Genomic DNA, 19330 nt, shown 5'->3' with positions numbered 1-19330 from the left:
CTCACTGGCGGCTGCTGAGTCCCCGGTGTCGCGGCCTCCTCTAGGTAGGTGCTGGAGCCGGAGCGTGGCCCGGTGGGGGCGGCGGTCCCAATCCCTGCACTGGCCCCGCCGCGGGTGTTGCCTGCGCGGCTGGTATCGGGAGTGGGCGAGGCGGGGCCCGAGGGCGAGGGTCGCGCTCCCCGCTCTGCTCGGCCTTGGCTCTGTGGGGGAGCGGCCGGCATGGCGGGGCCGGACGTGGTGGCGCCGCCCGCGGCTGGGGATTGCGGGCCCCAGGGAGCTGGCCCCAGTGGGGAGGGGCCGCTCCGTTTACCCTGCGGGAATGGAGGCCAGGGGACCTACTCCAGGACGGGTGGGCGGGCGTGTGAGGGCCTGCAGGGACCACCGGCCTGCACCCTCTGCACGGACTGCCAGCGGTGCCGTCGAGAAAAGAGGTTCTTGTAGTTACCTCTTTTAAAAGGAAGGCAGACTGAATTCAAGTGGGGGGCGGGGCATGACAGGGACCACGGCACTGGGGGACCATTGCAGTGTGGGGGGGAGATTGGACTCCTGTTTTTCTTCTTAATTTTAAAAAGTGACCCATGTTCATCTACTTGAAAACTCTTGAGAGAGAGACGGATACCAAGATCGAGATCTATTCAGTGACACGCTTGCCAAATGGCCAGGCCGTAGCCAGGAGCCCAGACCTCCATCCCAGAGTCCTGACAGCGGCGGCTGTGGGAATCCAGAGCTTCCAGCTAGACTTAATCCAGTTTCTTATCTTCCCTAGTGAGGGGTCAGATGGGTTAATAGGTAGTCAGGGAGGTCCCAGTGGAATTTGGGGTGTAAAACGTTTGCTCCCTTCCCAGTTTGCAAGAACAGGCCGCCCTCCTTCAGAACCTCCACGTTTACCATGAGAATAGACAGGGAGCTCACAGGTTCTTGTGAAACAAGTTACCTGCCCCACCCTTCTAGATAGGGTAAAGAATTGTAAATCAGGGCTTTGGATAGGTTTTTGTCCCCCCCTGGTAACTGAATGCAGTCTGATGGTCTAGTTCTTGGTCTGTGCCACTCTGGCTGGGGGTCTTTGACTAATAAATCGTTTCAATCTCTGCTTGGAAATTCTTCTTCCAAGTAACAATAATTTCTCTGCCGCTATTTTCCCATAACACTCTCATGTAAGAACACAATCAGGAGACATAGATAAAGGTGAACAAAATAGCAGGATGAATCAAAACACAAGGCACATTGAAGAGTGCGCCAATCTCATGACAGAGAATTTTCTCCACCAAAGATAGGGTTGACCTTTTAATAGAATAAGGTGTGTATGGTTTTCCCACAACGCTGGTCCTCCAGATTTACTAAATTTTTGAAGATTTATTTATTTATTTTATAAGGAATCTGGATGCCCGTGTCACATGTGGCCCCACATTGCTGGCCTCCAGATGTCACTATATTTATTTGGTTTGAAATATTTCCTCCTTGATTTCATTTGCTTCCCGGTCTTTTCTGTTGCCTGTTCATGGAATAGTTAACCATTTTTTTTTCCTCCAGTCATATCCTTAAATTTTTAAAAAATTCTATTTATGTATTTGAAAGCAGAGTGAGAGAGCGAGATCTTCCATCGCTGGTTTACTCTGCAAATGTCTGTGACATCTGAGCCTGGGCCAGGATGAAGCCAGGAGCCAGAAACTCCATCCTGGTCTCCCACGTGGGTGGCAGAGGCCCAAGGGTTGGGCCATCTCCTGCCTTCCACAGATGCACTTTGGCAGGAAGCTGTATCAGGAGCTGAGTAGCTGGGACTCAAACCAGTGCTCTAATGGGGGATGTGGGCATCCCAGGTGGCAGCTTAACCCACTGCACCATAATGCCTGCTCCATCTGGCCATATCCTTGTATACATTGTATACTGATTCCTTTTAAACTCATTTGGGAAAGAATTTGAATTTTTAGTTTAGGATGAGTCCAGGGCTTTGTGTTAGGCTTCATATATTTCCTTTATGATCAAATTTTCTTTCTTTCCTTTTTTTTCCCCCAATTTTCTTATTTACTTATTTGAAAGTCAAAGTTAGAGGGAGAGATAGAGAGAGGGGGAGAGATCTTCTATCTGCTGGTTCACTCCCCAAATGGCTGCAGTGGCCAGGATTAGGCCAGGCCAAAGCCAGGAGCCTGGAGCTTCATCCGGGTCTTCTGCTGCTTTCCCAGGCCATTAGCAGGGAGCTGGATTGGAAGCCGAGCAGCCTGGACTTGAACTAGCATTCATATGAGATGCCAGCATTGCAGACAGCAGCTTAACCTGTGGATCAAGATTTTTGTATGTAGCTTTTTCTCCCACATTTTAAAAAGAGATTTATTTGTTTGTTTGAAAGTCAGAGTCACAGACGGAGATGGAGAGCCAGAGAGCGAGCTTCCGTCTTCTGGTTCACTCCCCTGATGGCCACAACGGCCAGGGCTGGGCCAGGCCAAAGCCAGAGGGGCCCAAGCACGTGGGTCATCCTTTGCTACACCTCAGGGGCCACCAGCAGGGAGTTGGATCTGAAGTGGAGCAGCTGGGACGTGAGTAGCCAGGACACGAACTGGCACCCGCATGGGATACCAGCATTGGTGGTGGCAGCTCTACTAACTGTGCCACAGTGTCGGCCCTTCTTATCTTAAAAATAAGAGATATGCCCTTATAGACCTTTGGTAGGATTCTAAAATGGTAATAGCCACTCTAGAAAGCATTATAATGGTTCCTCAAAAATTAAAAATATAATTGCAATGTAATTCAGCAATACTACTTATAGTGATATATCTTAAAAAAATGAAAGGAGACAGGCAAATATTTTGTATGCCCATAGCAGTGTTATTCACAGTTGTGAAAGTGAAAGTAACCCAGGAGTTCATTAATAGATGAATAGATACACAGAATGTTACATACATAAAATGGAGTATTATTCCGCTTTGTATATATGCTAAAAACATTTATAGTTTTTACTGTGTATGTTTGTTTATTTTAAGGATTTATTTACTTATTTGAAAGAGTTATACTAAGAGAGAAGGAGAGGCAGAGAGAGGTCTTCCATCTGCTAGTTCACTTCCCAATTGGCCACAATGGCCGGAGCTGGGCCGATCTGAAGCCAGGAGCCAGGACCTTTTTCCAAGTCTCCCGTGCATGTGCAGGGGCCCAAGGACTTGGGCCATCTTCTACTGCTTTCCCAGGCATAGCAAAGAGCTGGATCAGAAGTAGAGCAGCTGGGACTTGAACCAGTGCCCATATGGGATGCTGGCACTGCATCTGGCAGCTTTACCCATTTCTCTACAGCGCCTGCCCCACTGTGTATGTTTATATATGAATTAAACAATATGTTTTCCTCAGTGCCTACATTTGTTAATCAGTGCTATCTTATAAGAATTATTGCAGGTCCAGTGGTAATTTTGGCTGTTTTATAACCTTTCATGTAGTAAGTGGGCCACATGCTTCAGCAGTGTACTGTTTGCAGTATGGGATATTACAGTGGTGCTTTGCACCAGCACCTGTCTCCTGGGGCACATATGCCAGACTTCCTTCTGGCTGTGTACCTGTGCCATAGGTATAGGACCATAGGATTTGTCCACGTTCTGCTTCATAACACCAGGATAGATTCCAAAGCAGTTGTGCCAGCCCACCCAGTGGTACTGCTGTATCATACAGGAGGCATACATGTAACTATGAAATATAACCATGGGACCGGCCTTGAGGCGCAGAGGCCCAAGCCGCTGTCTGCATGGCCAGCATCCCACAGGAACTCTGGTTTGAGTCTCTGCTGCTCCATTTCTTTCTTTCTTTTCTTTTCTTTTTTTTTTTTTTTTAAGATTTTATTTATTGAGAGAGAGTTACAGAGAGAAAGGTCTTCCCTCCATTGGTTCACTCTCCAAATGGCTACAACCTCTGTAGTCATTGTAGCTGGACTGACTGATCTGGTGAGCTCGTTTGCTATGTCTGTGTCTCTTTTTGAAATGTGAACTATTTTGTTCTTTTAAAAAAGTGGCTGTTGAGTTTCGATGATGCTTCATTATCGTTTCTGAATTACAAGCCCAGACATGGATTTGCATATATTTTCCTCTGGCATGTACTTTAACTTTTCTGAACAGAAAAAAAAAAGTCAGGTTTATCTACTTCTCCTTTTCTGGATCATGCACTTTTTTTTAAAAAATATTTATTTATTTGAAAGAGTTACAGGGTGGTAGGGGAGAGAAAGAGAAGGGTCTTCCATCTGCTGGTTCATTCCCTGAATGGCCACCATTGCCAGAGCTAAGCTGATCCGAAGCCAGGAGCCAGAAGCTGCTTCTGGACCTCCCACATGGTTGTAGGGGCCTAAGTACTTGGGCCATCTTCCATTGCTTTCCCAGGCTAATTAGCAGAGAGCTGGATTGGAAGAGGAGCAGCCAGGACATGAATCAGCACCCATATGGAATGTTGGCACTGCAGGTGGAAGTTTAACCTTCCATGTCATAGGGCCGGCTCCAATGGTATTATAAATTTTTTTCTTTTAAAAATACATTTATTTATTTGAAAGAGTTAAAGAGAATGAGAGAGAGAGAGGATATTATACCTTAGATTTCCACATGTTCTATTGGTGTTATACAGAAAAATTATTCATTTTTGTAGTTGATCTCATATTCTACTGTGAAGAGTCATGCTGGAAATTGAGGGTGGAAAATACTCCCCCCGAAAGTTTTCCTTAGCAAGGCCACAAGTGCTTGCCTGCCCACTCCTTGGGAGCTTCCAGTCTTATCATGAAAATAGCAAGGGAGTGGGGGCTCCACCCTTCTGAGCTCCCAGTTTATTGTGAAAACAAATTAGGTGTCTTACCTCTGGGATGGCTCTTTTGTTCTATCCTGAGTGAGCCTGACAGGGTCAAGGATTGCAAATCAGGTCTTTTGATAGGTTTTGTCCCCTGTCTTGTACCTGAATGTCAATCAAAACTGTGCTTTAGAGCTGGCACCCTGGCTCAACAGGCTAATCCTCTGCCTTGGGGCGCCGGCACACCGGGTTCTAGTCCCGGTCAGAGCACTGGATTCTATCCCGGTTGCCCCTCTTCCAGGCCAGCTCTCTGCTATGGCCCAGGAGTGCAGTGGAGGATGGCCCAAGTGCTTGGGCCCTGCACCCCATGGGAGACCAGGAGAAGCACCTGGCTCCTGCCTTCGGATCAGCACGGTGCCCTGGCCGCAGCGCGCCGACCTTGGAGGCCATTGGAGGGTGAACCAATGGCAAAAAGGAAGACCTTTCTGTCTGTCTCTCTCTCTCACTGTCCACTCTGCCTGTCAAAAAAAAAATTAAAAAACAAAAAAACAACTGTGCTTAAAACCTGCCAGAGACCACTTGGGGGTGGATTTTGCTCTCTTGGAAGCCCCCCACCCATGCTGCTCTGGCTGGAGGTCTTTGAGTCTATTAAATCTTGCTTTTAAATCTCCGCTTGTCTGCTTGGAAATTCTATGTGAGACAAAGAACCGAGGTAATATCTTCTCCGCCATAACACTGTGACCGTGGTTATCATAGAAGCTCTAGGTTTTTCTTTTTGGTATATTTCTTGAGATTTCCGTGTAGCAGACCTGGACATCAGCACATAGGGGTTATTTTACTTCTGCTCCAATCCATACTCCTTTTATTTCCTCTTCCATTGATTTAAAATGCAATGCCCAGAAAAAAGAAGAGCTTGTTCCCAGTTTAGGGAAATGTACAGTGTTTTTTTTTTTTCCCAGTGTGATGCCAGCTGTAGTATTTTTAAGGTTTTCAAAAATATTTTTAAGGTTTATTTTTATTTGAAAGGCAGAGCAACTCAGAGAGAAAGAGAGATCTTTTCATCTGCTGGTTTGAAAATACCTCTAACAGCTGGGCCTGGACCAGGCCTGAAGCCAGGAACCAGGAACTCCCAACTGGGTGTCCCCTGTGGGTGGCAGGGTCCCCAGGTACTTGGATCACAATCTGCTACCTCCCAGGAAGCCGGATAGCAGCAATGGACTTGATCCCAGACAAACGGAAATGGGGGTGCAGGCTTCCTAAGTAGCCACTTAAGCTGCTTCCTCAAAACTCGCCTCCCCTCCAGCTGTAGTGTTTGTTGATGCTTTTTAGCCAAGTTGAGCTGGCTCTCCTCAGTTTGTTTTTCTGCGGTGATCATTTTATTGTAAAAAGTGTGATTTGGCAACAGCCAAATGGAAGGACACAGAACTTCTGTGCCCTCTCTGGCACAATATCAAGTGCTCCTGTGTTTGCCAGCCTGCAGGCTACTCCCCCTCCCCCCCCCCACACACACTGTTTCTAACTTGGTAAAGGTGAACAACCCTGACAATGGTCACGCCATTTTAACTACCCCAGCACCATCTTAGGCAACTCTAGTAAAACATTTCCTGGAATTTGGGCCGAAACCATAAGTCATGGGCAGGCAGCTAACGGCGCCCGATAAACAGGAACAGGCACGGAAAGTACCCAGTTGCCCCTTATCTGTGGGTCTGGGCAGATGGCAAAAGTATGCAAAGTATTCCCTGCGTGCCCCCACCCCATTATCTTATCAACCCTGTAACCATGTGTCTTCTGCTTCTGTACTCCCGCTTTTGCAATCCCCCAGGTATATAAGTGCCCCCCAGATACTACTACGCACGCCTCTCTCCTGCCTCCTGCTGCGTCGGGTCTGGAGACGGCGTCCGCGAGCACTCGTGAAATAAAGCCGCCTCTTGCATTTACATCGTCTAGTCTGAGGATTTTTGAGTCTGGGGTCGCGATCTAAAGGACCCAGCGGGGCTCAGGGTCCTTCCTCTGGAGGTCCCACCGAGATTAAACGACCCACGACTCAAGCCCTCAAAAGGCCAGCCGGAGGTAAGGTAATCCCCCTCTCTGTAAGTGTCGTGATTAGCGGCGCCTTCTGAGATTGTGCCTGTACAGGACCTGTATCTGTATCGGACCAGTGGGGGAGACAGACGTGTCCTGAGACCCCTGGTCTTACCCTGGGGGACGCTCCAGCGGTGGTCTGGGGAAAGGAGAGAGACCACGTCTTTCTCCTTCCCGGGGAGAGCCTGGCCAGCCGGCCGCTCCCATCTGAATTATTAGTTTCACTTTTACGCCTGTCTGTAGTCGCGCGACTTGTATTGTTCGTCTTGTGTGTATCTGTGTTTCTTGGTCTTTATTTCGTTTTCTTCCATCCTTCCCCGGCCATGGGGCAGCAATTAACCACCCCGTTGAGCCTCACTTTAGGTCATTGGAAAGAGGTCCAGGAGCGTGCACGCAGTCTTTCGGTGGAAATCAAGAAGAAAAAATGGGTCACTCTCAGTTCCACAGAGTGGCCGACTCATGGGGCCGGGTGGCCGGAGGATGGAACCTTTAACCCAAATGTTATCTTGCAGGTGAAAGATCGTGTTTGTCAAACCGGACCACAGGGGCTCCCTGACCAGGTACCCTATATCACCGTCTGGGAGGACTTGGTTCGGAACCCTCCTGTGTGGGTTAAGCCCTTCCTCTCACCGACTCCGTCCGCGGAGGGGAAATCTCAACCTAAGCCTCCCCCTCCTTCCCCGACGACACCCTTGATCCCCCTTCCTTCCCACCTGCCCACTGCCCTCCCCGCGCCTGCTAAGCCGGAGGACCCTTCCCCGGTATCCTCACTTTACCCACTGGAGGAACTTTCAAAAGCAAAATCCCAAAACCCCCCTGTCCTGCAGGGAGGACAGGAGGATCTGTGGTTGTTAGAACCCCCGCCCCCATACGCTCGCCCCGCTCCTGAGGGGCCGGCTCCCTCTGCCCCGTCCCCAGATTGGACCATACAAGAAGAGGAGGTTCTGCCTCCCGCAGAGCCATCTTCACCGACATTGAGTCACCGCTTGCGGCTGTGCCGCGAGCGAGGCAGAGGGATGGAGGACACCTGGTCGTCTCATGCCCTGCCCCTCCGTTCGGTGGCCGGCCAAATCCAGTATTGGCCCTTCTCAGCCTCTGACTTGTATAACTGGAAAACTCATAACCCCCCGTTTTCCCAAGACCCCCAGGCCCTGACGGGGCTAATTGAATCCATCTTACTAACCCATCGCCCACTTGGGATGACTGTCAGCAGCTTTGACAGACGCTTCTCACCACCGAGGAGAGGCAGCGAGTCTTCCTGGAGGCCCGCAAAAATGTGCCAGGAAACGATGGCCGGCCCACTCTGTTGCCCAATGAAATCGATGCGGCGTTCCCACTAACTCGCCCGGACTGGGATTTCAACACGGTGGCTGGTAGGGAACATCTCCGTCTCTATCGCCAGATTCCCCTGACAGGTCTCAGAGGGGCCGGGAGGCGCCCCACTAATTTGGCTAAGGTATGTGCTATTATGCAGGGAAGTGAGGAGACCCCGGCAGAATTTTTAGAAAGATTAATGGAAGGATATCGAATGTACACACCCTTCGACCCTCAGGCCCCCGACCGGCAAGCTGAGGTAATAATGTCCTTCATTGGACAATCGGCACCGGACATTCGAGTTAAACTACAGAGGCTGGAGGGATTACAGGGCTACACCCTGCCGGATTTGGTAAAAGAGGCAGAAAAAAATTTCAATAAAAGAGAAACGCAGGAGGAGAGGGAAGAAAGAATATGCAGGGAACAGGAGAGCAGACAAGACCAGAGGGACAGGAAACGAAATAAGGAACTAAGTAAGATCTTGGCCACCGTAGTTGCAGGGTCAGAACAGGCCAGGCCTAGACAAGGCAGGGACCCGGGAGACCGGCGTAGACTGTGAGTGGAGCGTGACCAATGCGCCTACTGCAAGGAGAAGGGACATTGGGCAAAAGATTGTCCCAACAAGAAACAACGGGGGGGCCAAAGAAGACCCGTCCCGGTACTATCACTCGAGGATGGAGATTAGGGGAGTCAGGGCCAGGAGCCTCCCCCTGAGCCCCGGGTAACCCTTAAAGTGGGAGGCCGACCGGTCACGTTCCTGGTCGACACTGGGGCCCAACATTCAGTTCTTACCAGTGCTGAGGGGCCGTTAAGTGCCAAGACATCTTGGGTACAGGGAGCCACTGGAGGAAAATTATATCGGTGGACAACGGAGTGTAAGGTCCACCTGGCCATGGGGCAGGTGACCCACTCCTTTTTTGCTGGTGCCGGATTGCCCCTATCCCTTGTTGGGGAGGGACCTCCTCTCGAAGGTCGGGGCGCAGATCCACTTTCAAGACAAAGGGGCTACAGTGACCGGCCCTACAGGCCAACCCTTCCACGTGCTGACTCTCCGGCTGGAGGACGAGCACTGCCTCCACGAAAGCCCTCCAACCCCCCGGAACAGTCCCGAGTGGCTTGCTAAGTTTCCCACAGCCTGGGCAGAAACGGCAGGGGTAGGACTGGCTGTTAGGCGGCCCCCGCTGATAGTGACTCTGAAGCCCGCGGCTACTCCCGTGTCTATCCGCCAATACCTCATGGCTAAGGAAGCTAAGGACGGGATCTGGCCCCACATACAAAGATTGCTACAGCTGGGCATATTAAAGCCTTGCCAGTCACCTTGGAACACTCCCCTGCTGCCGGTCAAAAAGCCCGGCTCTAATGATTACAGGCCTGTACAAGATCTGAGGGAAGTAAATCGTAGGGCTGAGGACATTCACCCCACGGTCCCTAACCCTTATAATCTACTCAGTACCTTGCCTCCAAGCCATGCCTGGTACTCAGTTCTTGATTTAAAGGATGCCTTCTTCTGCCTGAGGCTGAGCCCACAGAGTCAGCCCATCTTCGCCTTCGAATGGAAGGACCCCGAAACCGGATTTTCGGGACAATTGACTTGGACCAGGCTACCCCAAGGATTCAAAAATTCTCCCACGCTGTTTGATGAGGCTCTCCACCAGGACTTGGCGGACTTCCGGGTAAGCCGTCCAGAGCTGATCTTATTACAGTATGTGGACGACCTACTGCTGGCAGCAGAGACAGAACAGAGCTGCATCAAAGGGACCGAGGCTCTGCTCCAAAAACTGGGTGAGTTGGGATACAGGGCCTCTGCAAAGAAGGCTCAACTCTGCACCCGACGTGTAACCTACCTGGGATATGTACTGGAGGGAGGCCGGAGGTGGCTTCCAGAAGGGCGTAAGCAAGCCGTGGCACTCATCCCACCACCTAAGAACGCCCGCCAACTCAGGGAGTTCCTGGGTAGTGCCGGCTTCTGCCGCCTCTGGATACCGGGATTTGCTGAAATGGCGGCCCCTCTTTACCCCCTCACGAGAGCAAATTCCCCTTTCATATGGAGCCAGGAACAGCAGTTAGCATTTGATAAGATCAAACGGGCCCTACTGGAAGCCCCAGCGCTGAGCCTTCCCGACCCGGTCAAACCGTTCACCTTGTACGTGGATGAAAATGGGGGCATAGCGAAAGGAGTCCTAACCCAGAGGCTGGGACCCTGGAGGAGACCTGTAGCATATTTTTCAAAAAAACTGGACAATGTTGCTACCGGATGGCCGCCCTGTCTCCGCATGATTGTGGCAGTGGCTGTCCTGGTAAGAGACTCGGACAAGTTAACTTTGGGCCAGCCCCTGACCATAGTGGCGCCCCATGCCATAGAGACAGTCGTCCGCCAGCCCCCGGACAGGTGGTTATCTAACGCCAGAATTACCCATCATCAAACCGTGCTACTCAGCCCTGAGAAGATTCATTTTGGGACTCCTGCCTTGCTCAATCCTGCCACCCTGCTCCCGAAGCCCGGAACTGAGTCGCAGGTCAGTCATGACTGTCACCAAGTGCTGGCTGAAGCGCATGGAACCCGGGAAGATTTAACAGACCTGCCCATGCCAGACGCGGAGCATACCTGGTACACTGATGGGAGCAGCTTCCTACACCAAGGTGAGAGAAGGGCGGGGGCAGCGGTGGTGGATGGAAAGACTGTTATCTGGGCCTCGGCCCTAACACCAGGGACTTCAGCTCAAAGGGCCGAACTCGTGGCACTAACCCAGGCTCTCCGGGCGGCCGAGGGAAAGAAGGTAAATATCTACACCGACAGCCGCTACGCGTTTGCCACGGCCCATATCCACGGGGAGATATATCGTAGAAGGGGGTTACTGACTTCAGGAGGAAAAGACATTAAAAACAAACTGGAGATCCTCGACCTCCTACAAGCCCTCCACCTCCCAAAGAGGCTGAGCATCATCCATTGCCCAGGCCATCAGAAAGGCGAGGACCCGGTAGCAAAAGGCAACCGGATGGCGGATGAGGTGGCCAAGACAGTTGCCCTAAAAGAACCAATACTAACAGTACACTCTTCCAAGACTTCCCCTACCTCTCGTGACCAAGCGGGTGGACATATTCGGATGGAGACGTAAACGCCATCCTAAGGTTAGGGGGAAGGTATGACGAACAGGAGAAGGCTTGGAGAATTCAGAACAAGATAGTCCTGTCGAAGAAAGTGGCCAGAGACATAGTGAGTGACCTTCACCGATGGACTCATTTAGGATACAAAAAGCTAAAAACCTTGTTAAAAAGAGAGGAGCAGACCCACTTCATAATAGGATTGGACACATTGGTCAAACAGGTAACAGAATCTTGTGTCCCGTGCGCAAAGGTAAATCCAAAACGCCTTAAGATGCGGAAGGGGCGAGAGTGCGCGGGACCAGGCCCGGAACAAACTGGGAAATTGATTTCACTGAGATTCGCCCCGGCAGGTATGGGATTAAATATCTGTTAGTGTTTGTAGACACCTTTTCTGGTTGGACTGAAGCTTTCCCGGTAAAGAAGGAGACGGCACAGGTGGTCGTCAAGAAAATTTTTGAAGAAATCTTCCCGCGGTTTGGCCTTCCCAAGGTATTGGGGTCCGACAATGGGCCAGCTTTTGTCTCCCGGGTAAGTCAGTTGGTGGCCAAGGTACTGGGGATTGATTGGAAATTACATTGTGCGTATAGACCCCAGAGTTCAGGACAGGTAGAACGTATGAACCGAACCATAAAAGAGACCTTAACTAAATTAATAATGGAGACTGGCACTAGAGACTGGGTCGAGTTACTACCGATGGCCTTGTTTAGGGCTTGTAACACCCCTTCTGTCTTCGGGTTAACTCCATATGAAATACTCTACGGAGGGCCTCCCCCAGTTGCCGATTTACTAGGACCTAGTATTGACTCTTATGCCACTTCCCCCAGCCTGCAGACCCGACTGAAAGCTCTGCAGCTGATCCAGAGACAAGTCTGGAAGCCTCTGGCTGCAGTATATCAGTCCAAGTGTCCGGTGGTGCCTCACCCGTTCCAGATTGGAGACTCCGTCTATATCCGCAGACATCAGTCCAAAACCCTCGAGCCGCGTTGGAAGGGCCCTTACACCGTTCTGCTGACAACCCCCACCGCGGTAAAAGTCGACGGAATCGCCGCCTGGGTCCACGCGTCCCATGTGAAGCGAGCCCTACCGGAGGAGGACAAAACTCAGGACGATTGCCCCGCTGACCGGACAGTATGGAAGGCACAACGCACTCAAAACCCACTCAAGATAAGACTCTTAAAGACTGTTTAGTACTTGTAATACTTTTGATTTTTCTTACCCCAATTATGGGCAGCCCACCCGCCCCAAAAAGGCTCACGTGGCAGGTGAAATCTGGTACCACTGATGTCGTGTGGTCCGTTACCCACGTGGCCCCTTCTGGGACATGGTGGCCTTCCTTGCACCCTGATGTGTGTCAGTTGGTAGCAGGGATAGACACCTGGGATATACCGGACTGGAGCCCAGCCGAAATCTCCAAGGAAGGAGTCTCCGCCAGCGCCGCTGGAGGGTGGATTCCCATGGTCTCCGGCGGTGCTGGGTGGCTTGGGTGCAGATATAACACAAAAAGGTGCCAGTTACAACAACAAGAGTTTTACGTGTGCCCTAGGGATGGCAGGTCTACGGCAGACACGTTTCGGTGCGGGGGGCCAGAATCCTACTACTGTAAGGCCTGGGGGTGCGAAACTACTGGAGCAGCCTATTGGAGGCCGTTTTCCCGAGATAGTTGGATCTCTGTGGGTCGTAATTTCACCCCGGGAACAGAGCCCTCCTGTTCTATGCCCCTAAACATTACCTTCACAGAACAGGGGAAGAAGGCCAGCATTGCCGACTGGCAACAGGGAAGGACTTGGGGTTTAAGGTTTTATATTTCTGGCTACGATCCTGGGTTCCTATTTAAAATTCAACTTAGAGAGGAAGCTCTCTCTCAGTCTATAGGCCCCAACCTAGTGTTGGCGGATCAAAGGCCTGTGACTAGGGATACCCTCCCGAGACCCCAGAACCGACCCCCAGCCTCTCCACCCTCCCTGAGGCCAAGGGCAACTGTGAGTTCTAACCCGTCTCCTACTCCATTGCCGGGCACGGGAGACCGCCTCTTAAAACCTAATAAGAGGGGCCTACCAGGCCCTTAATCACACGGACCCTTCCAAGGTCCAGAGCTGCTGGCTGTGCCTCAATCCTCGCCCTCCTTATTATGAGGGCATCGCTCTACCTTATAACCTCTCAAATATAAAGAATGTTTCTTCACCCCAGCCCTCTGTCAAGGAAACGACCACCGACTGACTCTGACCCAGGTTCAGGGACAGGGCCTCTGTATAGGGACAATGCCCCCCAATTTCCAGCTATGTAATAACTCTGTGTCGGTTTTTCCAGGAGATTACTATTTGCCGGCACCTAATGGAACTTACTGGGCTTGTAGTACTGGACTGACCCCATGTGTGCATGCCGGGGTTTTTAATCAAACTCGAGACTACTGTGTATTAGTACAGGTCTGGCCCCGTATAACGTACCATTCTGACAAGTCAGTTCTTCAGTTCTTTGAGTCGCCCCTACATCAGGCCAAGCGGGAGCCTGTCTCTCTGACACTGGCCATGCTCCTGGGTCTGGGCGGCATCACAGCTGGAATAGCAACAAGCACTACCGCTGTAATACGTGCAGACCAGTACTTGTCCCTGCATCAGGCCATGAATGACGACCTGCGCGCCCTTGAACAATCAGTTAGGGCATCAAAGGAGTCCCTGACCTCCCTCTCGGAAGTAGTCCTGCAAAACCGAAGGGGGTTGGACCTTGTGCTCCTTAAGGAAGGAGGGCTCTGTGCAGCGCTGAGGGAAGAGTGCTGCTTCTATGCCGATCAAACTGGGGTAGTAACTGAGACCCTGGATAAACTCCGAGAAAGACTGGACAGAAGGCGACGGGAATTGGAGTCACAGCAGGGCTGGTACGAGAGTATCTGGAAACGTTCCCCCTGGTCCACGACCCTATTCTCCTCTCTTATAGGCCCCATCTTTCTGCTAATATTGATCCTGACACTTGGCCCCTGCCTTTTTAACCGATTGACAGTTTGTCAGGGATGGGCTGTCACGCGTTCAGGCCATGGTCCTGACTCAGCAATACCAGGCCTTAAAATGCTCGGAGGATCAGGATTGCCCTTAGGAAAGGATTTTCCTAATGTACAAGACCAAAGGGGGGAATGAACAACCCTGACAATGGTCACGCCATTTTAACTACCCCAGCACCATCTTAGGGAACTCTAGTAAAACATTTCCTGGAATTTGGGCCGAAACCATAAGTCATGGGCAGGCAGCTAACGGCGCCCGATAAACAGGAACAGGCACGGAAAGTACCCAATTGCCCCTTATCTGTGGGTCTGGGCAGATGGCAAAAGTATGCAAAGTATTCCCTGCGTGCCCCCACCCCATTGTCTTATCAACCCTGTAACCATGCGTCTTCTGCTTCTGTACTCCCGCTTTTGCTATCCCCCAGGTATATAAGTGCCCCCCAGACACTACTACGCACGCCTCTCTCCTGCCTCCCGCTGCGTCGGGTCTGGAGACGGCGTCCGCGAGCGCTCGTGAAATAAAGCCGCCTCTTGCATTTGCATTGTCTGGTCTGAGGATTTTTGAGTCTGGGGTCGCGATCTAAAGGACCCAGCGGGGCTCAGGGTCCTTCAAAGGTTTTTATCATCTATGTTGGTACTTTGTTCAGTGTCACGTCATTGTTACCCCAGCTGTCAATATGTGTATTATGTAGATTGATTTTCAGATGCTGATTCCAAATCCTACTTGGGTACTTGGGTGTGGTTTATAATTGCTTTTATATATTGCTGAGTTCTGTTTGCTCATATTTTATGAAAGACGACATCTGTATTTATGAGGGATATTGATTTTTTAAAAACAATTTATTTTTTTATTTATTTGAAAGGCAGCACACAGAGGGAGGAGGAAAGAGAGAATCTTCCATCTGCTGGTCTACTTCTCAAATGGCCACAATGGCTGGGGCTGGGCCAGGCCGAAGGCAGGATCCCGGAGCTTCCTCCGGGTCTCCCACATGGGTACAGGGGCCCAAACGTGGGGCCATCTTGCACTACTTTCCCAGGCACGTTAGCAGGGAGCTGGATCAGAAGTGGAGCAGCCAGCTCTTGAACTGGTGCCTAAATGGGATCCCGGCATCGCAGGTGGAGGCCCAACTTGCTGTGCCACAGCCAGGCCCCTAATCTTTTTTTGTTTGTTTCTTTTTAACTGTCTTTGAGTTTGATATCTGAGTGTAACACTGACCTTATTCAATGAGAATGGAAGTAGTTTTAACTCCCATTTTGTGGGAGATATTTATAAAATTTGTCTTAATCCTTCTTTAAATATTTGGTATACTTTTCCAGTGAAACTGAGTCTGAAGATATTTTGGAAATTTTTAAATTACAGATTCAGTTTCTTTATTTCGTGTTGGATGAGTTATGGTACTAGCTTTTAGGAGAATTGGCACATTTCACCCAAGTTTCCAGATTTGTGAGATAGAGTTCTTTATGGTTTCCTCATATGACTCTGGTCAAAATCGAGATTTTTCAGCTATTACTTCCTTGAATATTTTCTAGTTTCGTACACTCCCTTTGGAACTCTGATAACATGAATGTCGGGTCTTTTGTGACTCAATTTTGATTGGGTAAATTCTGTTGTTTGATATTCTTTTTTTTTTTTTTTAATTTTTTTTAAAGAGTATTTATTTATTTGGAAGGCAGGAGAGTCAGAAATAGAGGGAGAGATGGAAAGAAAGATATCTTTCATCTGATGATTTACTCCCCAAATGGCTGCTATAGGCATGGATGAGCCAGGATGAAACCAGGAGCCTGGAACTCCATCCTGGTGTCCCACGTGGGTAGCAGGTGCACAAATACTGGGCCATCTGCTGCTGCCTTCCCAGACACAATAGCAGGGAGCTGGATGGGGAGTGGAGCAGCTGGGACTGGAAGCAGCCCTCAGATATGTGATGCCAGCATTGCAAGTGATGACTTAACCCATTGTGCCATAATGTTGGCCCTTGTCCCATTTCAAGTTAACTGGTCTCCTCCCTAGCCCTGCCCTATCATTGGCTCCTTTCTGCTTTCAAACAAACAAACAAACAATTCTGGTGGGGCATTTGCAGGAAGCTGGGCTGAAAGTGGAGAAACTGGGACTCAACCAGGCACTTTGATGTGGGGTGCTCGTGTTCCAAGTGTATTTTTTTTTTTCTTTTCCTAAAGATTTATTTACTTATTTGAAAGGCAGAAGCAGAGAGAGAGAGAGAGAGAGAGAGAGGTCTTCCATGCGCTGGTTCACTCCCCAGTTGGCCACAACTGCCGGAGCTGGGCTGATCTGGAGCCAGGAGCTTTTTTGGGGTTTCCTGTGTGGGTGCAGGGGCCCAAGGACGTGGGCCTTCATCTACTGGTTTTCCAGGCTTCAGCAGAAAGCTGGATCAGAAGTGGAGCAGCCAGGACTGGAACTGGCACCCATATGGGATGCTGGCACTGCAGGCGGTGGCTTTACCCACTGTGCCGTAGCACCGGTCTCCCAAAGTGTATCTTAACTGCTGCATCCAACGCCTGCCCTTGCATTCTGCTTTTTAAACCTACACAGTGAATTTTTACTTTTATTTCATTTTTTGGAAAGATTTATTTATTAGAAAGGCAGAGAGTTACAGAGAGAGATAAAGGGAGAGAGCGAGAGATTTTCCATCTGCTGGTTCACCCATGAAATGGCTGCAACCGGGAGCCTGGAACTCCATCTGGGTCTCCCACATGGGTGGCAGGAGTCCAAGCACTTGGGCCGACTGCCTCTGGTTTTATTTATTTGAAAGACAGAGCTGTAAAGAGAGGTAGAGACAAGAGAGAGAGGTCTTCCATCTTTTGGTTCGCTTCCAAATGGCTATGACAGCCAGAGCTTAGCTAATCTGAAGCCAGGAGCTAGGAGCTTCCTCTGGGTCTCCCATGTAGGCACAGGGGTCCAAGGATTTGGGCCATCCCCAACTGCTTTCCCAAGCACATTATCAGGGAGCTGGATCCAAAGTGGAACAACCAGGACTCTGGCACCCATATGGGATGCCGGTGCTGCAGGTTAGGGCATTAACTCACAGCACCGCCCATGAATTTTTATTTTGATCAGTAAAATTTTGTGTTGTAGAGTTTCTTGTTTCTTCTCTTTCTTTCTCTCTTTTAAGATTTATTTATTTATTTATCTGAAAGGCAGAGTTACAGAAGCAGAAAGCGAGAGAAAGAGGTGTCTTCCATCCACTGGTTCAATCCCCAGCTGGCCACAATGGCTGAAGCTGTGCTGATCCAAAGCCAGGAGCCAGGAGTTTCTTGCAGGTCTCCGTCGGGGCTGCAAGGGCCCAAGTACCTGGGCCATTTTCTACTGCTTTCCCAGGCCATAGCAGAGAGCGGGATCGGAAGTGGAGCAGCCGGGGCTCGAACTGGCGTCCTATGGGATGTTGGCACTGCAGGTGGCGACTTAACCCGCTACGCCACAGTGCTGGCCCCTCATTGGAGCATTTTGCGATGACTGCTTTAGAATCCTGTCATAGGGTGGGCATTTGGCCTCACAGCTAAGCTAGCCCACATTCTGTATTGGAGTGCCTGGATTCAATGTTGGGCTCCAGCTCATGACTCCGGCTTGCAGCTGGTAAACCATAGGCGGCAGTGGTAATGGCTCAGGTAGTTAGGTTTGGGAAGACTTGGACTGAGTTCTTGGCTCCTGGCTTCTCTCCCTGCCTAGCCCTGGCCATTGCAGGCATTTGGGGAGTGAGCTGGTGGCTGGGAGCTCTTGTTTAGTAGCTCTTGTCTGAGCTAGAGGGCAAACAGCTGCCCCCTCCTCATTACAGGCCGGGATGGAAGCTGGGGTTGGGGCCCAGGGTGGAAGTTCACGGGCACAGGGGCCCGATCCCTTGGCTGTCTTCCGCTGCCTCCTCGGATGCCTTGTCGGGGAGCTGAACGGGCAGCGCCGTCATTGCCTGCTGCTGAGACAGGGCTTCGTGAACCCCCAGTGAGCCGAGGCAGGGTCGGCCGCCCGCCTTCCCAGACCCGAGTGGTGTGAGCACTGGGTGCTGTTCCCTGTGCTGCTCCAGGACGGATCTTCTCTTGGAATGCGTAATGGCTTTGCCTCCTGCTGGGCGTTTCTCTGCTGAGTTCCTGTGTGTGCAGCCCTCAGCTCACGGATGCTGTGTTCTGTGTCTCCAGACTCAAACCCGTGTCTTCAGCTCAGGAGGCTGCCAGGCCCCAGCACGGCGCAGCCAGGGCCGTGGATCTGCTGGGGCACCTGGAAGGCCCATCTGGCTGTGTTCTGTGTCTCAGGGACTCTGCCCTTAGTTGTCTGATGCCCAGGTCTTGGGGACTTTTTTGGGGGTGAGAGACTTTCTTTTCTTTTTTTTTTTTTAAGCTTACTTTTTGTCATGTTGTTGTTGTTCCAGGCGAGGGGTTAATCTGGTCTGTGAAACAGTCCATCCTGGTCCAGAGTGGAAAACTGAAGGAGGGGGCACAGGCGTTCATTCTGTCTTCTGCTGAAAATCTGACCAGAAGCGTCTCTCTCTGACAGCTCTGACCCCACAGAGAAGCCTGCCTGCATGGAGCGTCCAAGTCCGGAGTCAGAATGGATTGGACTTTGAAGCACAGTGACGCGTCGTCAAAACAGCTCAGTTTTGAAGCTCAGCTCATGGTACAGGAAAATTCCATTGGCTTAATTCCGACATCGCATAGGTAGCAGTGAGCGCTGGTATTACAGAAGTGGAAGTGGAGCTTGTGAAATCAGCGTATATTTTTAAAAATTCCTTTTCAGTACTTTGTGAGGCCTCAAAGTGCCTCTTGAGTTTATTTTTATTATGGTAGTGTACCCAGAGTTATATATATATCTTGAAATAATTTCAGTTAGGTGACATTTTATATCATGCTGCACTGAGCACATTGGAGAGGTATGCTTTTTTGAAAAATTCAATTAAAGGTGTTAGAGCTATAATTTTTAAAATATTTGATGATTTTCATTCTAATTTTTTTTTTTAAGATTTATTTATTTATTTGAAAGGCAGAGTTACAGAGAGGCAGAGAAAGAGAGGTCTTCCATCTGCTGGTTCACTCCCCAAATGGCCACACAGCCGGAGCTGTGCCAATCTGAAGCCAGGAGCCAGGAGCTTCTTCCCA

The 19330-nt window shown here is 50.4% G+C and overlaps 1 pseudogene; it reads left to right on the top strand.

Annotated features, from left to right (window-relative positions):
- Positions 1–219: 219 nt before the first annotated feature.
- On the top strand, positions 220–8695 carry LOC133775848 (uncharacterized; annotated as a pseudogene).
- Positions 8696–19330: the final 10635 nt, after the last annotated feature.

Source organism: Lepus europaeus, chromosome 17 (genome assembly GCF_033115175.1).
Source record: "Lepus europaeus isolate LE1 chromosome 17, mLepTim1.pri, whole genome shotgun sequence".
Classification (NCBI taxonomy): domain Eukaryota; kingdom Metazoa; phylum Chordata; class Mammalia; order Lagomorpha; family Leporidae; genus Lepus; species Lepus europaeus.
The sequence above is the reverse complement of the archived record's forward strand: the minus strand, read 5'-3'. Positions and strand labels throughout refer to the sequence as shown.